Source organism: Pristis pectinata, chromosome 11 (assembly GCF_009764475.1).
Source record: "Pristis pectinata isolate sPriPec2 chromosome 11, sPriPec2.1.pri, whole genome shotgun sequence".
Lineage (NCBI taxonomy): Eukaryota > Metazoa > Chordata > Chondrichthyes > Rhinopristiformes > Pristidae > Pristis > Pristis pectinata.
The window spans coordinates 70,150,611-70,156,957 of record NC_067415.1 but is presented as its reverse complement, the minus strand read 5'-3'; the positions used below and the strand labels follow the sequence as shown (position 1 = coordinate 70,156,957).

The 6,347-nt window shown below is 41.6% G+C and overlaps 1 long non-coding RNA gene across 1 annotated transcript; it reads left to right on the top strand.

The window, feature by feature from the left end:
- Positions 1-487: 487 nt before the first annotated feature.
- LOC127576293 (uncharacterized) lies at positions 488-5,970 on the top strand. Its single transcript, XR_007957209.1, has 3 exons — positions 488-553; positions 4,038-4,118; positions 5,811-5,970. It is a non-coding gene; the product is annotated as an uncharacterized LOC127576293 (long non-coding RNA).
- Positions 5,971-6,347: the final 377 nt, after the last annotated feature.

The window sequence follows — 6,347 nt, the reverse complement described above, 5'->3', positions numbered from 1 at the left end:
TCTGCTTCAACTGTTCATGTTATAACAAGGTCCATTTTCTAACCACTCTCTGGGTAATAACATTTCTCCTGAATTCATTACTGGATTAGTGCGGATTACTTTACTGGCACCTATCATAGTTCAGGTTAAGTCTTATTTATAATTTACCAATGTCCTCCCTATTAATAAAATATCTATAATGTAATCGTTATGAGGACATCGTGAAATTAAAATGTTAATAAACATTTTTAACTTAGTTTAAATTGACTCCATCTTTACGATCACTATTTCAGCACTTAGAAGGTTCAATGAAGCAATTAATAATTGATTTGTCAACAACCACTCTGAAAATAAGTAAGTGATTTTACTTTAATGCTTGTCAGTAAAGACAGAGAAAACTTTAGCATTTTTTTTCTTTTCTTGGAAAGTGGAATGAGTGAGCAGAATTTAAAAAAATGTCCTTACTTGATTAATTATTGATTAGAACAAACATCACAGTAAACAGGCAAAAGTATTGGGAAAAACAGACGTATTGATGTGACACAGAGGTCAACAACAGCAATACCTATACAAGGTAAGTGTTAAAGATACTCTGCTTTTTATATCAAGGGACCAAGCCTTCAATGCTGAAAACCAAAGGAATTAGCAGAGTGGATAATTGCTTTGGAGAACATTGAATTACACATCCAGAACTGACTGCCAACTGAGTCATACCTACTTTGACTTCTAGTCTCAACAGTCTGATCCCTGCCAGTTCCATTAAAAGCTTGCATTAGTTTAAAATTCTAAACTTCTAGCACTCCCAGCATCATAAACCAAGGAATCTTAAAAGAGAGTGATAAACTTGTGAAATGAAGACAAAGTACCATTGTGAATCCTAAATATTAAATAAAGAAACTTAGTCTGGAAATTCAAACTTAGAAAATGACAGTGTAATGGGAACTCACAAAAGTTTTTTTTTGGGAGGGATTTTGCATCATACACAATATGCAATAAGTTTAGGTCTTTTAGAACAGTTATGAATAGTGCCCACATGTAATTTCAAGAGTTGCATACGATGAACCATTTTAATGTCATAGTCTGTCACTCCAGTGGGAGTCTTGCAGAGGTGGTTCTCAATGAGAACCCTATCATCAAGTAGTGTGCAGGTGATTGCTGACTTATTATCTGGAGTAATGGGATGAATATAGGAGTGAGTACAAGTAGTTCTGCAAAAATGCGTGTTTCTGTAACGCGAATTGATTATAACACGATAGGTGGATTAAGGAACACTATTTGCATTACACGGGCCACACTGGTCACAATGCGATGATGTTTGGAAAACCTTTTTAAAACTGCTTTGAAGGCATCTAAAGCCTGTTCTGCTGTAACACGACTTTCAAAAATGCAAAGTTTCTTATGGACATAACTGTTGTGTTACAGCAGAACTACCTGTACCCGGGTTTCTCCTTTGGGCAATAAGACATTGTGGATTCAATGATAGATGTTCTGGGGAAGCATCAGAGTTGTTGGGCTGCCATACCTATATCTCAAACCTCAGAGACATTTAGTCCATCAAAAAAAATTCCATGGTTGTCTTCAGTCAGGAACTGTCCAACAGTAGTATAGACAAGCATTGTTCTGTGGCCTAGGTAAATGTGTCTTCATCTTTCTCTGCCTCTCTACTCAAGAAACTTACCATTCCTTCCGTTTGTGTGTACATGATCCATAGTTACAGCAACAATGTAAGACATGCCTTGGATACTGATTGATATTAATGCTGCATAGTTCTTAACTGGATGGAAGTCAGCGATTTAATTTCAGAATGTGTGCCAATCATATACAAAAGTTTAGATAATGTTTAACAATCATTTTGGCACTTCAATTCAATTGTATGGATCATAAAAAAAGCATGCACAATATGAATGGACAGAAGGAATTGTTTTATTATGGAATATATAATTCATGCATATCTCCTTATGACATAGGAGGCCATTCAATCCATTGAACTGATGCTAACTTTCAGAGAAATCCCATTCCCCGACTTTTTTCCTGTAACTGATTCTCTCATTCAGTTCCTTTGACGCACCCCTGATTTTCCAACCTGCCACCTCTGCTAAGTGGTAATTTGCAGTGTGGCCAATTAACCTACCAGTTAGCATGTCTTTCAAATATGAGAGAAAACCGGAGCACTTGGGGAAAACCCACATAGTCACAGGGAGAATGTGGAACTGCACGCAGGCAGCACTGGTGGTGCAGGCTTGGACCTGGGTTGCTGGAGCTGAGAGACAGCTGCACCACCTGCAGGTCTGCCCTCGTAAAAGGTACAGGGAAGATCTGAGGAAATTCTGTTTCAATTAATGGGTCAACAGGGACATGCCAAATTTCCTTAGCCTCCTGAGGAAGTAGGGGCACCAGAGCACATTCTTGGCCATGGTGTCAATGTGGTTGGACCAGGACAAGCAATTGGTGATGCTTACATCTATGAACTTGATGCTCTCAATCATCTTGACCTCAGCACCGTTGATGTAAACAGGAGCATGTGCACCACCCCACTTCCTGAAGTCAATGACCAGCTCTTTTGTTTTGTTGACATTGAGGGAAAGGTTGTTGTTGTGACACCATGTCACTGGGTTCTCTGTCTCCTTCCTGTATTCTGACATTGTTGTTTGAGAGTCAGCCCACTACAGTGGTGTCATCTACAAACTTGTAGATGGAGTTAGAGCAGAATCTGGCCACGCAGTCATGAGTGTGTAAGGAGTAAAGTCAGGGGCTGAGGATACAGCCTTGTGGGGCACCAACGCAGAAGAGTTGCTGTCTATCGTTACTGATTGAGGTCTGTTGGTTAGGAAGGCAAGGATCAAGTTGCAAAGGGAGATGTTGAATCCCAGGTCGAGGGGTTCGAAGATGAGTTTTCTTGGAATTATGGTATTGAAAGCAGCGCTGTAGTCAATAAATAGAAGTAATCATTTTCTGGGTGCTCTAGAAGAACAACATTCTCCTTCCAGGCAACAACAAAGAGACTTCCAACCAGAGATTCCTGAAACACCACTGAAAATGAAGACCTTGAAGGCTTTGTTTCAATAGAACAAAACATTTTTCATCAGGTATTTCATAGTGGGTATATCAATGCCAGCTGTCAATAAGACGTAAGCCAATTCCACACTAGAAATGATGTTCTGTGACAGGTTGGTGATGTACTCCTCTATGCTCCTTGAGATCTCTAACATGCTGTCAGGCATTCTTTGTGCAAGCATTGGCCATCAATCTGCAGCACCTTCGCATATATGCTCGCCTACTGTTATCGTCATACAAGTCACATCTGGAGTATTGCACTCAATTCTGGTTGCTCCCATTATAGGAAAGATGCAGAGGGTTTGGAGAGGGAGCAGAAGAGGTTTACCAGGATGCTGCCTGGATTAGAGGGCAGGTGCTATGAAGAGAGGTTGGACAAACTTGGGCTGTTTTCTCTGGAACGGTGGAGGCTGAGAGGAGACCTGATAGAAGTTTATAAGATTATGAGGGGCATAGATAAAGTAGGCAGCCTTTTTCCCAGTGTTGAAATATTTAATACTGGAGGGCATGAATTTAAGATGAGAGGGGAAAGTTCAAAGGAGATGTGCGGGGCAATTTATTCACACAGAGAGTGGTGGGTGCCTGGAATGCACTGCCAGGGGTGGTAGTGGAGGCAAATATGATAGAGTCTTTTACAAAGCTCTTAGATAGGCACAGGTATGTGCAGAACATGGAGGGATATGGACCTTGTGTAGGCAGAAGGGATTAGTTTGGATAGATTTTTAATTATCAGTTTAATTAATTCGGCACAACATTGTGGGCCAAAGGGCCTGTTCCTGTGTTGTACTGTTCTATGTTCCAAATCCTTTGAGCCAGAATTAATGCACAGCACTCCTCCATAGCACTGACACACTGGATCCCTGACTTAATTATAGCACACTGGTGTCATGAAATCAATGCCTCAAAGCACGCATGCACACCTTTTACATTGCCAGTATCTGAGCTGTTTCTAAGTGGCTGGTTCATTAAAACATTGTCTTTCTCCTCTTCACCCTCTTCTGTAGAGTGATGCTCCTATGCACAGAATGTGTTGGTGTGTAGTGTTTGGTGAGGATGTGTACTGCTGAAATTCCAAAATGATAAAGGTAAGAAGAAGATCATGATGATAATGAAATATGTTGCGTGCACCCAGGAAAGACAATGTATGCATTAACAGAATTGGAACAGGAAAACCTCAAATGCAAGAAATTCAAATTATAATCAGAAAATGTGGGAAGTACTAGCAGTTCAAGTAGCATCAGTGGGGCAAATCACAGTTGACATTTCAGGTCAAGGACACTCCATGAGAATTGGAAAAGTGAGATAATAAGTGTGTTAAGTTGCAGAGATGGGGAGGGATGGAGTGAACTTTACCGATGTTTTACCAAGGTAGCAGGAAGTATGGACAGAGTCCATGGAGGGGAGGCTGGTTTCCATGATGTGCTGAGCTGTGTCCACAACTCTCTGCAGTTTCTTGCAGTCTTGAGTAGAGCAGTTGCCATACCAAGCTGTGATGCATCCAAATAGAATGCTTTCTATGGTGCATCAATAAAAATTGGAGGGTCAACTGGGACATATCAAATTTCTTTCACCTCCTGAGGAAGTAGAGGCATTGGTGAGCTTTCCTGGCCTCCATATGATTGGACCAGGGTAGGCTTTTGGTGATGTTCACTCCTAGGAACTTGAAGCTTTCAACCCTCTCAACATCAGTACCATTGATGTAGACAGGAGCGTGTGCACCGCGCCCTGTCCTGAAGTCAATGACCAGCTCTTTTGCTTTGCTGACATTGAGGGAAAGGTTATTGTCATGATACCATGTTACTAAGCTCTCTCTCTCCTTCCTGTATGCTGATTCATTGTTATTTGAGATACAGCCCACTGTAGTGGTATCATCTGTAAACTTGTAGATGGAGTTAGAGCAGAATATGGCCATGCAGTCATGAGTGTATAGGGAGTAGAGTAGGGGCTGAGGACGCAGCCTTGTGGGCACCAGTGTTGAGAATAATTGCGCTGGAGGCGTTTCTGCCTCTCCTCACTGATTGCAGTCTGTTGGTCAGGAAGTCGAGGATCCAGTTGCAGAGGGAGGTGTTGAGTCCCAGGTCTCAGAGTCTGCTGATGAAATTGCTTGGAATTTATAACATTGAAGGCAGAGCTGCAGCAATAAGTAATATTCTGATGTAGGTGTCTTTACTGTCCACATGCTCCAGAGATGAGCATCAGGCCAGGGAGATGGCATCCACTGTAGACCTTTTTCAGCGGTAGGCAAATTGCAGTGGGTCAAGGTTGTGTGGGAGGCTGGAGTTAATGAGTGCCATGACCAGCCTCTTGAAGCACTTCATGATGGTGGATATCAGAGCCACCGTTGAAAGTCTTGTCATCAGTGCAGATTCAACAGAGATAGAGTAACTGGGAGAATGGAATGGATATAGGCAGGAGGGTGAAGAAGGTATCATTGACATACCCATGGGCATTGGTGGGTTGTCACAAAAGTTATGGACATGTTCATAAGTAAAACATGTGTTACTCTGAGGTGAAGAGGTACTTAAAAGACCATTAATATGTATATGCATTTTACACTCATGACATCCTCCACACCAGTAGATGTCATGGCCTGCATTAACCTAATGCCCATAGTGAGGATGATTCACTGCTAGAGGGCTTATTGGGATGGACACTTATTCCAGATAACCTTATCCTGTAAGACAATGGGAAAGTTAAATATAAAAGACGTTAATGACACAGTTGTCATTGTTTGATTCTTGCAACTGAGCTGATGTTTGTTTGATCTGTACTTTCAGATAAGTGAGTCGTTCTGAAGGACTGAGATACTGAATAAGATAAAATGACAGTTACCAAAGTGAGATGGATGTATCTGTGTTGGTTTCTGCAGGGGTTTGTGTGTTGCGTTATACTGCGTCCAGTAAATGTTCTTACTTTAAATAAAGTTCTTCTTGTTGTGTTCTATTGGTGCTTGATGTATCATGTCATAAAATTGTTTCTCAGCTACTCACATGATTGCAGTGTGGTTATCCTCCATCTTGGCTACACCCTCTGATCTTGGTGCTAACAACTGCTCTTTAACCATATGATGACACCGGATATAGACACATTTCTGACATGGGTATGTGATGGATGGATTGAACTATGTGTGTTGGACAAGTGTCTGCCATAGCGGGATAGGGATGAAAAACACTATGATGCTGGAGGAACTCAGCAGGCCAGGCAGCATCAGTGGAGAAAAGCAGGCGGTCAACGTTTCAGGTCAGCACCTTTCTTCAGGACTGAAGATAGGAAAGGGGAAGCCCAATATATAGGAGGGAAAAGCAGAGCAGTGA